A 15,621-nucleotide genomic window follows, 5' to 3' on the forward strand; every position below is an offset into this window, starting at 1 on the left:
TTTTAGGTTTACATTATTGGATGCAGCTTCTTTTCTTTCTGGCAATATGGGCATTTCTAATGATGAGACTTGCCAAAAGTTGTCAATGCTATTTTTCTTCTTTTCCATTAGAGGTGACTGTGGCTGACTCGCCAAGTAATCTGTAGTCTAACTTCTCTTAATTGTTATTACTACACGACATGAAGAAATATAGTGAGTAATCACTTCTGCTTTACATGAAGCAAATTGCTAGTGCTTTTCACAGCAATATGTAGAAGGCTTAACTTGCCTAATCTTCCCCTAACATCCTGTTCAAATACTGTCAGAATAAACTCAGGTCTCTCTGGTTCTCTAGTAAATGAAGACTAAATTGCATTAGTGGCTTTCAATTATTACCCTTGCCTGTGGACCTCTTTAAACAAAACTTCCAGAGAACATTTCTACCTGATTTGTTTACCTTTACCTCATTGGTTCTCTCTTTAGGGGTCACACATCATATATCCTGCATTTCAGATATTTACACAATGATTCATAACAGTAGCAAAAATAGTTATAAAGTAGGAACAAAATAATTTTATAGTTGGGAGTCACCACAACATGAGGAACTGTACTAAGGGTTACGAAACATTAGGAAGGCTGAAAACCACAGCTATAGCTATACCTCTCAAGGATAAAGGTTTATATTAAGCTAACATGTAAACTTTACTGCAATGCACCAGTAATTATTTTGTGCATTGTATTTAGTCTTTCTCTTGTACATATACTCTGATAATTGAAGTTATATAGTCTATTACTATATAAAGCAGAGGAAAGAAAAAATTAAAAGCTGCCTCCTATCTACTTCCTCCCAAAACAGGTCTTTTTGTTTTTAATAATTTTGTGCATCCATTTTTTTTATCTTTTTCCCTACATGTATGTGGGGCACAAACATTTACTTATCTGACTATGTTACTTGGCATTATAATATACACATTTTCCTTTTACATAGAATATTTGTAAACATCATCTTTAGTACACATAAAACATTGTATTTTCTCAACAGATAATCATTTAGCAATTCCTTTGTTGAACATGTACTCTACCATTACAAAAAATGTTCTGTGAAAAAAAAAAACTTTGCAAATGAATTTTATCTTACATTAGGACAGATTCTCAGAAGTAGAATTCCTGGGACAAGTGATAACAATATTGTTTTTGTGGTACTAGAACACAGGGTTGACATATGCTAGACAAATGTTCCACTGGTAATCTACCACTATAGTTGCTGTGTACAAAGTTCCTAATGATTTTGCAGAAAACTGCCAAATCTCTACCAATTAGTGTTCCATCAGGTCTTTATTATCTCTTATTAAAGTGATATTTCCCAAGCACTTCCTACATGTAGGGTACTATTCTATTTTATCTGGATGGATGTAGTGGTAAACAAAAAGGCAAGTAGCTCATGGCCTCATGGAGCCCGTATGCTAGTGGAGTTGATAAATTATAAACAAACAAAACCACAGTAAGATTCCAAGTAGTTCTAACTAATAAGAAAGAAAATACAGGCAGAGAATGGGAGAGAAAGTGAAGAAGTATAACACAAATCAATGTAAAGGGGAGAGGACACAGTTATGATGAAAGGATAATAATTTAAATGTATGAATAAAATGAGAAACACAACCAATAGAAATATGGAAAAATATTTCAAACAAAGAGAAGAAAATGCATGCCTAAAGTTCCTGGGTGACAAAGCACTCACGGTATGTTTCAGAAACAAAGCAGAAGACAAAGTGCATAGGAGGGTTAGAGCAAGTTTGGATAGGAAATACAGTACATAGTCTGATAGCAAAATAAGGAAGACCTTGATATTTTTTTCTTAAATATTTAAATTGTATTTTATAAGTGGTATGTTTGATTGTAGAATGAAGATTGAAGTAAAGAAGAGATAAAAACACAGAGCTTAAGGAAATTTAAAAATCATACTGGCTGTGGTGTCGAAAATCATAGAGGGACAACAAATCAATGGACGAATCTTTGTGAATACTATTACCTAGTCCTAATTAAAAAACAATGGCTTGGTTGAGAGTGTTAATGATTAGTAGGGAAAAAAATGACTCATATAAACACTAGAATTTGCAGGTAGAATCAAATGAGTTAGCCATTTGTTAATTGGTTTGATTATAGGTTTTACCTGGCAGGAATGACTCTTTTGTTGTTGCTGTTGTTGTTTGGGGTTTTGTTTGTTTGTTTGGTTGGTTTTGGTTTTTTGGTTTTTTCGAGACAGGGTTTCTCTGTGTAGCCCTAGCTGTCCTGGAACTCATTCTGTAGACCAGGCTGGCCTTGAACTCAGAAATTCACCTGCCTCTGCCTCCCAAGTGCTGGGATTAAAGGCGTGTGCCACCATGTCCGAGGAATGACTCTTAAGAATTGGGCCTTGCACAATTGTATTATCTTATTAATAATTTCCTCACATATATAGTTTTCTGTATTGTTTCTATATTGCAAGTATACATGTATATCTATACACATCATAAGAAGTTATTCACTTTTCACAACTGAAATTTCACAGATATATAATAGAATTTCTTTTGATTACTGAAATTTGTCCTTTGTTTGTTTGTTTGTTTGTTTGTTTGTTTTGAGACAGGATTTCTTTGTATAGCCCTGGCTGTCCTGGAACTCACTTTGTAGACCAGGCTGGCCTCGAACTCAGAAATCCGCCTGCCTCTGCCTCCCAAGTGCTAGGATCAAAGGCGTGCGCCACCACAGTCTGGCAAAATTTGACTTTAAAAAGAACAATTTGCATTTGTGTTTTCTCTCATGCATTATATTTTTCATGCCCTTTACCTAGTGGCATCTACAAAACCTTGTGTAATTAGATTTTATTTTTATTTTTATTTCATTGTTTTGTTTTCCGCTTGGCTTATATCATAACTTCCCATAGAATATTTCCTCTTGGGTCTCTAACATCCTTAGTGCAATATTTCTGAAACTGTTCCCTTCCTATTTTCTCTACAGTCTGTAGAGGATCCTAAGTACTCATTCTTGGAAGTTTAACGACTGTGTTTGCTGATGGTACCCAAATATCTACCTTCAGAACTGATAATTCAATTTAAATAATCTAAAATCTAATTCTGTCTGGGTGTCTTTGTGCTATTGCCCATTAAATAAACCCAAACCTCACCTCATTGTCCACTCAAACATTTTTTTTTCTTTTGCACTCCTTATATTGCATAATGAGTCTTACAGTAGGTTCCATATTCTCTTCTCTTCATTGTCACTGTCATAGTTTGGTCCACACCCTGAGAAACTTTTACACTTGCAGTATAGTCTCTTCACATATCTCACTCTTAATCCAGTTTAACCTATCCTCCATATAGGAATTACCTTTTTAAAAGAATCACACTCCTAGGAAGAAACAACTCCAACTCTGGGAATGCTTTAATCAGATTAGCTTGTGGCCATGTCTTTGTGGCATTTTCTTGATTTCTAATTGGTCTAGGAAGGCCCAGCCCACTATGCGTGGCACCTAGATTGGGTTGTATGAAGAGGCTAAGTAAGCATGTCTCAGGGTGCAACTCAGTAAAAAGCCTTCCTCTCTGGCTTTTGAGTCTGTTCCTATCTCCGGATTCTTGCCTCCAGCTATTGCCCTAACTTCCCTCAACGATTAATATAATCTGTAAGTTAAAATAGAACCTTTCCTTCCCGATTTGCTTTTGGTCATTTTCTTAATCACGGTAAGAGAGTAAATTAGTATAACTGGTCACCCCAATGTTATCTTAAAACCTTCCACCAATTCAACAATATAGATAATTTCTGCTTTTAAATATAGCAACTTTCCTGTTTTTGTTTTTGTTTTTTTAATAAGCATCAGGAAAACTACCTTTTTCTAGAATAACTCTCCATACAAATAAGTTGACCCATTCTGTATATAAGTACTAAACACCAGTACTAGGCACATGCAGGAATACCAAATGGGAAATTATGTTTGATCTTGTTCTTCAGACCTAGATAGAAAGTACTTTTATCCTGAGTAGGTATGCTCTGTAGCTAACTTAGCCTGTGCCCTTTCATAGTCCCTATGCCATGCAGGATGGGAGTGTTTCTAGTCTCTATCAGTGGTTCTCAATCTTTGGATTATTACCCCTTTCTGAGTCATATATCAGATATCCTGTATATCAGATATGTACATTAAAATTCATACCAGTAGCAATATTAAAGATGTGAAGTAGCAACAAAATAATATTATGTTTGGGGGTCACCATAACATAATGAACTGACTGTACTAAAGTGTTTCAGCAATAGGAAGGTTGAGAAGCACAGGTCTAACTAAAATATCCAGGGGTACTCAGTAAGAATTAATTTAAGGATACAGGAAAAATGGCTTGGCCATTATGAACGTATATTGCTCCTCTAGAGGATTCAATTTTAGTTATTAGCATCCATATCAGGCAGCTCTAAAATACTTGTAACGGTTTCAGGGTATCTGACACTCTTTTGGGGCCTCCATTGGCGCCTGTATACACATTTCACACACACACACACACACACACACACACACACACACACACAGAGCAAGAGTGAGGTTGAGAACAGGAGAGAGAGAGAGAGAGAGAGAGAGAGAGAGAGAGAGACTTTAGAAATCTAAAAAAAGAATTAATTTAAGCAGTCTATCCTTTATAAAGCTTTATCATGTTTGAGTTTTCACAATATTCTGGTTATTGCTTTTAGAGAATTCCTTACATGATCATATTAGACCTATATATGTTTGTCTTCAAAAATAGGTAAGTCTTTTGAATAAGTTTGTATAGTTAGCTAAATAGAGGCATATGTATAAGTTTATCAAGTATATTAAAAATTATCACATGAAAAGCTTTATTCATGAAGAGTGTTCTTTGATATATGACACAATTTATGTAAAACTGAAGCTTTTGTTAAAAGAAGGGGTCACCACATGACAACTAAAGCTCCTTTAGAGGAAATGAATGGAAATATAAAACTTATCATTCCTAAATTCTGTAAATAGTAATTATATTGCTCTGTGCCTTCAGCAGCCAAGTCCCACTAAGTATTTTACTGTGGGACAAGTATTCTCTCATATTTTATACATTTGCCTAACTATGTTGTATTCCATATTCAAAACCAACATTGTGAAAATTCCTTTTGTTGTGATAAGTTAACCATTAAAATATTTCCCTTGTACTGGATTCTAATTGTTTACATTGAAATTATCTCACTTTCACAAGTTGTTAAATCTCAAATAGGAGTCTAGGACAAAATGATGATAATTAAAAAGTAGCATGCTGGTGTTAACACTTCTTGGATTCCAATCCAAATTTAAATGGTGTTACACCTACATGATGTGATTTTTCTCATTCTAACCATCAGAAATTCAAAAATATGAAATATTTTGAAGTATACTCAAAGTAAAGCCTTCAATAAAGAATATAAATCCAGGGCTGGCAAGATGTCTCAGGAGGAAAGGCACTTGTGATCCTGCCCAGTAGCTTGAGTTCAATTTTCAATACCCACATGGTGCAAGTAGAATAGAATTCTTACTTCTTTACTTTGTCTTCTGACCTTCACAAATGACATATGTATATGTCTACATGTGCACACATAAATATAAAGAAATGTAACATGAAGAGAAATCAAATCCAAAAAATGTGTATGTTGTTACACCTCCTACTCAATTGCATAGCCCTTTTTCTTAAAGGTAACTAGATCTCATTAGTAAAATTAAAACTATCTTCTCAAAATAATTTTCTTTGTTTGACTTGCCTAGAAATTCTACCAAAATTGTCTTATGCTGCTTAAAGCTTTATAGATGTAGTGAAGGCTCAGTCAAAGAAGCATAGCCCTTTATAGTATATAGTAGCAACAGAGGAGATTGTTATGTGTCTGTACACAATGCTTGTGAAATTGATGTGAAATGTATATATATATACTTTTAATAAATATTCCCCAGAGAAAGCAATCTCATGAACACACACACACAAGCAAACACATTTATATTTTGGGGCTACTTAATAAAGCAGGAGATCGCACATCAATATCTCTCAAATGTTTGCAATTAAGCAAAGCAGCTTTAGAAAAGGAAATCATTAACATTAAAATTAAGGGACATAATGCACAGACTATAAATTGAAAATCTTGATCAGAAACATTTTGTTGATAGGAACTAAGTTAGCTAGGAATAGAGCCAAAATTTCAGGTTTAGAATGCTTCCAGCCACTGTGCAGTTGTAGTGCATTTATACACCTCTATATTTAAACACAGGTGGTAATTAGCAAGAGTGAGACACCTTTAATAAGGCATCATGGGTGCAAAGGATGTGTAGCATAAGATGAGTTCATTATCAATAACTTTCCTGAATTAATCATCTCTTAGGACATTTCATTTTAAATGTACCTGAAAAATGTGGATTATTGAGATGGGCCATCTGTAGTATTTTTTTTCTATCTTAGCTGAACAATGGAAGAATTTTCTTTAAATGTCTACATGCAGCTGGGATGCAGGGGTGGTGATATCTAATAAACCAATTGTCCATTTAATCTGGCGCCTTCTCTTTGACAGGTGTCTGAACCAGATAGAAACATTAGAGGTAATAGTTGTACTTAGAATCCACCAATTAGGCAAAAACCATGCAACTGGGAAATTTTCTCTGTGACCTTAGCCAGTAATAAGATTTTCCCCTTAAGTATGCAAATGGAGAGTAATTTACTTTTATTTTGGCCAATATACAAACCCTCATTCATATAGGCAGCTAAAAACACTAAACTAATTCCCAAAAAAAGTGAAAATGGGAGTTTCTTTAATATAGCCATATTTGAATTCTACTGAGAGTGACTCTATCTGCATCAGCACACTCAATATTGATAATATATTTCATCTAAATAGGAAAACAATTGAATAGTAAGTATATTATACTTTGAAACTAGAAATGAAGGCTATCATTCCTTCAAACTTGAGCATTTGGCTATACAACAAAATGTTGATTTATCAGATAGTTTGAGCCAAATAGTTAATATACTATTTCATTATTCCCCTAAACTGTCAAGTATTTGCATAAAGTTTAAAAAAATCAAAGTGATAGAGATGATTCAAGTACTAGATACTCTGCATGTGCAGCAGTGATGAGTGACCTAGTTTTTGGTTTTGTAATTATGTAGCTTTAGCTCAAATAAGAAAATAGCAACAAAACAGCTAATAAAATATATGCATTTCAAAATCCAGCCACAGGATACTAATATCCTCAATATTCCCTATTATACAAAACTGTAAACAACTGTTTTTTTCTAAAATTTTAAATAATTACCCTATTCTATCACTCAAAATTCTGTCTAGGAGATATATATATATATATATATATATATATACATATATATATATCTTCATTTAAAACATTAAAGACCTTCTGATCTTTATATGACAAACAAATATGCCATTTTTCATTACAAAAATTCCTCACTAAGGAATTGCTTTTTCTTAGCTATAATATTAAAAAAAATGTTTGAAACAATAATTTGCAAGAAAACCCATTAGATTCTCAGAACCTATAGCTGGCATTGCAAAAGACAGCATGAGATTCAGTTCAGCTCATATTAGAGACTGTGATTCTAAAATTCAATTTTATAAGTTTTAATCAGCCACAAAAATGTTAGAACAAAATATGAGAAACATTAAAAGGCAATTTCCTCATTGTTGACTACTTATCAAATGACAACTTAGTTGATTAAAATTAAAACAATCTGCATGCTTTATAGTGATGAGTACAATAATTCTCCTACAAATTCCAAATAAATGCATTCAAATACATTTGGTCTCTAATAAAAAAAAAGTGGGACATAGATATTTTAAGAGAATTGCTTTTCTATTTAAAAAGGGAAAATAACCCATAGTACTGGAAAATTCAAATACCACTTGTATTTAGTTTTACTATGATAACTAAGTAGGGTTCTTCAAAGTCTACAGACTCAAAATTTGAAAGAACATATTTTTCAATGTAATCATTATTACAAAACTATTTTAAAGCTGTGAATGCTCTATTAGAACAAAAATGAGTTGTAGACTACATAAATACCAACAAGAATAGACAAATCAAACCACTATTTCTATGACTACTTTGAAAGAACTGCTTGAGTAGAAACAGAAGAGGTTTACAAATAAAATCCTAAGAAAAAATTGGCAGAAATTTTGCTCTGCTTAATAATTTATTTCTGACAAATTCATTGTTCCAACCTTTTCAGTTACTTTCAGGGACCAACAGGCTGACATGAAATTAAAAGGGAGGCTCCTGTTCTGAATGAGTGACTCTCCGCTGTCTGTCCCATCTAGTTTCCATGGCAGTAGAAGGACTGTTGGGAAATGAGATATAGAAAATCATAAGAAGCTAACATATCAAGCCCATTAAGTTAATTTCTAAACTGATAAATCACGAGGTGGAGGGTGATGTAAAAGAATTACAGATTAAAGTTAAGTTGTTGCATTTTCTCTGTTCTAGAAAAGACCAATCAGTACGCTTTTGGTTTTGTATTAGTTGGGGGATGCCAGTAGCATCTTATATAATTCAGAGAAGGCTCTAGGATGCCATTTTTTGTTTTGCATGTTTTCTTTTCCTGCAAAGATATCAGTGGTCAGTCATCATCCTGTTAAATGATTCCAAAACACTCAGACCCTGAGGGAAACATTTTCTTGATCAATCAGAGGTTAGTCTGAATTGTCCCAAACAGTTGGCTGTTGCATGCAGACATTTGGGTCTTACCTAGGTATAATCAGAGACTCAGATACAATCATAAATACCCAGAAAGCATATTAATCATGTTACAGACCTCTGAGAAAGACAAATAAGAAGGCTCCTAAGAAACAAATTCAAAAAAATGATCCACTAATCTGATAGCAGATTCTTAATACATATTGATGTCTTGATTTTCTAGTTAACTCTTCATTCTTACAGTTAGAGTAGGGTAGGAGAGAAAAGCCCAATATTTCAGAATCATTACATCACTTTAAAAACATCATCCAGGAGGTAGTGGCTATTTGGCATATACACACATTTTACCATATGCTATTGTTTACCAAAAGTAGATGCTTGGGCAGGAAATATAATTCAGAATATTTTTTGAAGTTATAAACTATCCAAGATTGGGCAGGAAATATAATTCAGAATATTTTTTAAAGTTATAAATTATCCAAGATTATACTTTCAGGTCTAGAAATAGGAATTAAAGTTACATATGAATTTTATAGTTTTAAATTTTTATTAATGTTACTATTTTTAAAATATCAGTGATCCTCATCACCTGTAATTTTTTGCTATGACTAAATAAAATGAGTTTGCTTGAATTATTAATGGAAATATTAGCAGATAAATGAACATGTATGTTTTACAATGATTTTCAGTTCATACCATTATATTTAAATTTATTCAGTCCTATTTTCTATGAGTTTTCCATGTAAACAATATCTTTGGATTTGCTTAATCATACAAAACCACATGTAGCAAACTATAATATTACTATACATAATATAAGCTACATAATTGAACACTGATACTGAGGAGACAGCTATGGTTGAACCATTAAGATTGTTCACAATAATCAAAAGCTGGGTAAAACCTTTTATAGCATTCACCTGCTCTAACTGCACATGGTGCTAGTTAGTATTTACTGTTCTCTGCATTAACAGCAATCGTCAGAAAAAAGAAACTAAAAAAATATAAACTTAAGCCAGGTGATTCATGCCTTAATTATTAACAATAGCTAAGTATTATATCCCGTAAGAAGGTTGTTTCATTTCTTAAAGGATGAAAACATAAGCTCAACCTCCATTAAAAAGAAGGATCTAACCTAGTAGTCTGCAGGTGATTGAAATCAGTTATTGTTTATGTGGAACAATTCTGAAATGTAAATTCTTTTAATTTTCACTATAGCATTCACATTTGAAGTTATGGATATATTGCTGGTAGTCATATGGCAATAGCTTTTATCATTTTATCTACCTGTAGTTGTGCTTATAACCCAACTCAGAATTGTTTTTTTACCAAATGATTAGTGATGGGAGAGCTTTGTAAAATATTCACAAATCATTACATTTTGGGTTTAAAATTCAGAAAATTAAGAATTATATACATGTAATTTAAATAAAATAAACCAATGAATAGAAATAGCTAAGAAATCCTGAACGATTCCTTCCAAGAAAGTGTGTGTGTGTGTGTGTGTGTGTGCCTACATCTTTTGAAGTAAGTAGCATGTGTGTGTGAGTGTGGGGGTGGGGTGGGGTGGGTATGAGGATGTAACAAGTATGAGTAATATGATAAAAATATTTCAATTAAAAATATCTTTGAATCAGGTACTCAAAGTACCAATGTTATCTTGACCTCAAGTCATTCATAAGTAAATATATTCATAAGTAATAAATTAACATATTTTTACAAACCTTAGGGAAATGATCAATCAAAATGTATACTGAAGAGTTAAGAGCTTTACTTAAATCGGAAACTGATGGGCTTTCAGGAACTGGGAGCTTCAGGTGAACATTTCATGAAATCTGAAAGCCTATCTCCAGCATAAAATCAAAAACATTTTTTTTTGATGTTAGTTGTCACTAAAATTTCTCACCACTTTTAAGTTTCTAAAATTGTCATAGAAAATAAAATCCCATTGTTTTTGTTTTCAAAAGTAACATCAAATAATAATTTTCAGTTTGATCATCTAAAATAGTATCATACAGAATAAATGTGATGGCTATGTTGTTCTCTTTCAGCAAGAATCTGTATAAAGGCCGGAGAAAGGTACAATGATAAGGGAAGCTATGATCATGTCAACGTTACTTAAACATATGATAGCCGAACTCAATCACTGAGACCTTTAGGACATTCAAACTTTGAAGCAGGGCCTTGAGGTAGTTGATAATACCACACACTATGATTTACCTTTTTAGTACAATAATATGTTTGAATATTTGGACGTTCAGTTAGCCATCATCACAGCACCATGATTCTACAAAACAATGTTTTCCTTTAAGCTCTCTCTCTAATTTATCAAATGCTATGTCTATCTATTCTTACTTCATAATTGAGTCCTTGATCTAATTGCAAACACCATATTATTTAATCCAGTTTCCCCTTAATTTGTTATTGTTCTAGAAAGCAAATTTTATTATTGTAATTATCAAATGTATTATGTTGAGTATTCATTTATATAGTTGTTGAGCAGAAACACCTGATTTTTTAGAAAATTATGATGAACAACCTGTAAAGTTTTAATTAATATCTAGAGCATGGGCTCATTTTAGAAAATACCTGAGCCACTTTGCAAATGCACTTTATGGCTTTATTTTATTAGCATCAAAAGTTTGCAACCTTATTTTAGCATACCTGAAAATCTTTGACTACCCTTTAAGAACTTTGCAATAGTAAATTATTCAACATATCATTTTAAAAGTCTTTCAAATTTGGATAAAAATGTCAAAATTTGGGTTTTGCTATTCTGGTATCTACTTTTAAGAGTCATATGAAGCCTTATGCAAGTTCATCTCCTCATACACACACATTGGGAGATACATAGAATACATGGCAGGGGTAAGCAAGTAAACAAGTGCAGGATAATTACTGAGAAGTTAAAGCTGTGGACAGTCTTTTCATTAAAAATGAGCTTTCAAACCCTTTTAGGTTGTGCTATCGCTTGACACTATTCCCGTGCCCTCAGCTACAGGTCAGAAGATTTCAGAGGATAAAGGTATATAGGATTTTTTTTTTCAACCAAAGGTACAATAGAGCAGACATTTGCAATCTCTTCACGGAACAGACTAAAGTAGCAATTGATGCTTACAGTGCAGTGTACCTGGCTTGCTAATTATAATTATAAAACAACAATCTCCAATTCAAGGAAGCTGCCTGTAATCCTTACCGGAAATATGATCAATTAAATGCTCATCTAAAGATACCTATTAAAGTTCTCTGGGGCACATCCTTTGCTTTTGGTGTCTTCATTCAAATGACATTTAATTTCTCTCCTGTGGCACAGGGAACTTCTCTTCCTGTTTCTTTGGACCACTATAAATATACGACTAGGTTAATGTGCTCAGAAAAAACTGAGAAGTTTGAGACAAATTCTGACCAATTGCTTTGTACTCAAGTAGAGGTTTTTTTTTTTTTTTTTTAAACCATATTAGCATATCTCCAGCAGCAGTGATGCAGATCTGCTAAACCCAATGCTGCCAAATGCAAGTACTAGCTGCAAGCCAGCTCTGGCCCCCGCCCCTATTCTGCCAGTGGCGAAACAGACGTGGACAGGACATCCACTAGTGGAGTGAGATCGGCTGTCTCTGCAATTGTAAACAATCAGCTGCACCCGGTTTGCTGAAATGTTTAAATAGGCTACTGGTTTCTAGCACATCCGCTCACCAAGTAGCGCTAAGGTTCTTTCCACACCTCTAGGCAAAGCATCTTAAAACTGAATTGGCAATCCGCCTGTTCCCGGAATGGGAGAAGCTGGGGTTACATTTCCCCAGGCATGCCTAGCGGGTGTTTGGCTCTCGGCAGATGTACTGGCTATTGCTGAATTCTAGACACCAGGTTTTCAGGATGAAATGCAGAAACACACAATCCCGCACAGATGAGCATATGGTTAAAGCCAACGCCGATGGCTACTGAAGCACCCAGTGCCCCGTTAGGATTATTTCCTTTGACACAGATTGGGAGATTGGAGAACACATTGGGTGGGGCCTCAGTGAGGGTCCTGGCATTCTCCTAGAACTGGAACTCCCCAAGTGAGGATGGAATAGCAATTCGGAAGCAAACAGGTTCTACAGTACGTTCTAGCCCTTGGGCATCTTCTTTCAGAGAAGAGTAGTAGGTGACCCCGAGTGGCAGAACCTTGGTGGACGCTCCAGGTGGAAGTAATGAAGGAGGTGATCATCTCCTTCTTTTGGGGGTTACAACCTCTCCACCTGCCACTCCAAGCATCTTGGTCCACTTGTTAGAGTGCCTTGGTCTGCGCGAAAGTGGAGGCGAACAGCCCTCTTACAGTACTGAAGGAGTTGGATGGCAAAAGTGCCACCTGGGAAACCCAGGAAACCTTCAAAGGACAGTGTCCCTAGTGCCCGCTGGAAGCCTAAACTAACAACAAGGCCAATCTCCCATCTCTCCCGAGAGGTCCAGATCCCTGGGGGCAGAAGGAGACCCAGAGAAAAGGTTGCAGAGGCTCTGTTTCCTCCACCAGGAGTCCCAGAGCGGGCGCAACCAGCTTTTCAAGATCAGGAGTCACAATCCGCAAATGCATTCTATCACATCCTAGGGGGGAAGTTCGCCCAGAGTCCTTGGGGCGGAAGGCAAGCAGGATCAAGCGGGAAGGAAGTAAGCCAGAAGAAGCGGACCTACCTAGTCCAGGCGCAAGTTTCAGTGATGTCCTCAGGTGCGGTCCCCCGCCTCCTTGCCAGGTACTCAGCTCTGCCGATGTGCTGTAAGTGCGCTGGACTTAGGGCGTCTTTGCTGGTTCCTGCGGGAAATGACTGTAAATCCACATTACTGTTTGAGCTGCCGCTCGGGCCCCCGCATCGCTCTCCTCCAGCTGGCAGCGGCGGAGCTCTCAGCCCGCGGTCGCTTCGGGGCAGGAACCGAACCTGGCTACTGTTGTGCCAGTGATCGCTGCCCAGGAGGGTGTTTGCTTGGGGGTCGGTTTTTTTCTTCTTCAAGATAATGTGTATGTGTGTATAGAAGTGAGTGAGTGAGTGTATGTGTGTGTGTGTGTGTGTGTGAGAGAGAGAGAGAGAGAGAGAGAGAGAGAGAGACAGACAGAGAGAGACACAGAGAGACACAGAGAGACACAGAGAGAAAGAGACAGAGAGACAGGCAGAAACAGAGAGAAAGAGACACGGAGAGAAGCACACAGGAAGAGAGACACAGAGAGATCAGAAGGGATAAGACAAGCCTCCTGGGCACTGGGAGGTGAACTCCAGGCTGAGCCGGAGCTCGCCGCGCAGCCGGGTGCCGGGCGTCTGCACCGCTGATGGCTGTGCTGGTGTTGCCCTGGCCGCCGCCGCCGCGCTCTAAGGCTGGTCGCGGTTGTGCAAAAAATGTTTCTCCGCTACTCGAGACCAAAAAACCTGCCCTGTCTACTGAGCATGCCCGGTTTGACAGCTTCACAGCCTAGCCTTTTTTTTTTTTTTTTTCCTCTTTTCTTTTCCCCAAGACTCCAGGTTTTAGCCGCAGCTGAGCCCCGGGAGGTGGGGGTTGAGCTGGGAGGAGCTGGAGGAGGAGGAGGGCTGAAGGAGCAGGTAACGAGCAGAGGAAGAGAAGTGGAACTGAGACTGGTTCAGGAGTGTTTGAGGGTGAAGAGAGGGCAGGAGAAAGCTGGGTACCGAGCGAAAGGCAATATGGGCAAACAAAATTTAGATTTCATACCACACTAGGATGGTTTCTGATCTCACATGACCTGCACTTATCATTTATCATTATTTCCTTCAGAGGATGAGGTGGAATGCAGACTTCGAAGGAGTGTTTGTTAATCTCAGAACCAACCCGGGACAGTGTTTCCCATTCATGATGTGCACAAGCAGATACACAGGCACGCGCGCGCGAACAGACACACACACACACACACTCAGAGACAAGCATGAACATATGCGCTAAAACTCTCCATCACTGCTTAAATGTGTGCTTCAGGACCAACTTAAGAAAGAATAAGTCTCTTGCCAGTTTAACTTTAGGAGGGATAAACTGAAGGGGGGGGGGGGTGTCCTCCTATTTTTCTATTCGTCCTTGCGCTACAGAAAAGCCAAGCAGGTGAACCTGATGCTAGGTACATACAAGCTCTCGTCTGTGTGTGTGTGTGTGTGGGGGGGGTGGTGGTGGTGGTGGTGGTGGTAAGAGAGCAACTCCAAATTGCCTTCCATTGAAGGTATGACCCCAGTGCATCAAGGGGCAGCAGGACAGGTCAGCATTAAGAAAATCCTCAAGGAAGTGTGTGTGTGTGTGTGTGTGTGTGTGTGTGTAATGTGCTCTTAATCTTACTGTGCTTGGCCACTCTAGCCCCAGGGTTCCCCAAACAGCTCTGTCCCTCACCTAGATGGGCAGGAGGGCACTAACCCAGGCGAACCCTGTTCACTGCCCCAAGCCTAGGATCCCTCCCTTCCCACCCACCTCAGCTTCCTCGAAAAAGCGGAGAAGTGGAATTTGTACACCCAGAAACTCGCTTGGGGAGCCTTAGGAGCCTGACTGGGCATGCTCGAGACTTTGGGGCGCCTCGAGTGGAGGCACTCTCCAACCACTAACATCTGCATGGCTGGACCAGATGTGGCTGAAGTGGGGAAGCTTTGGCGCCAGCTCCAAGGAGCCTTTACTGTTCCGGGAAGGGCGCCGGCGACGCCCATAGCTGCCTTCTTCGAGGCTTCCAAGCGAAAGCAGGACCGTGGGAGATACCAAATGCTTAGCCAGGGGAGAAGCATCAACTGGAAAAAGAACAGGAGTCTTTGCAGACTCCTAAGCCCCTACCCCTCCAGCTCCACCCCAGTAACATCGAGGTATTGGGCACGCACAAAAGCACCAAGGATAGCGAGCCTGTGTATGTGTTCCCAGGGACTCCCAGCCTCTAGCTAAAGAAATGATCATCACAAGGACAGTCGAACTGTTTCCGACCTAAAGACGGTTACTGATGGCTTTCT

The 15,621-nt window shown here is 37.4% G+C and overlaps 1 protein-coding gene across 2 annotated transcripts in view; it reads right to left on the bottom strand.

Moving 5' to 3' along the window:
• Window positions 1-14,035, bottom strand: part of Tenm1 (teneurin transmembrane protein 1) — an 889,421-nt gene extending 875,386 nt beyond the window's left edge. The window contains exons 1-2 of one of the 2 annotated variants that reach the window (XM_029473264.2): window positions 13,340-14,035; window positions 8,200-8,315 (exon numbers count right to left, since the gene is read on the bottom strand). The gene's annotated coding sequence lies outside the window, so the exon portion shown is untranslated. The remainder of the gene's footprint in view (window positions 1-8,199; window positions 8,316-13,339) is intronic. The other variant, XM_029473263.2, reaches the window with a different exon arrangement.
• Between the last annotated feature and the right edge of the window lie 1,586 nt (window positions 14,036-15,621).

Source organism: Mus caroli, unplaced genomic scaffold (genome assembly GCF_978045245.1).
Source record: "Mus caroli unplaced genomic scaffold, Mus_caroli_1 scaffold_5, whole genome shotgun sequence".
NCBI lineage: Eukaryota > Metazoa > Chordata > Mammalia > Rodentia > Muridae > Mus > Mus caroli.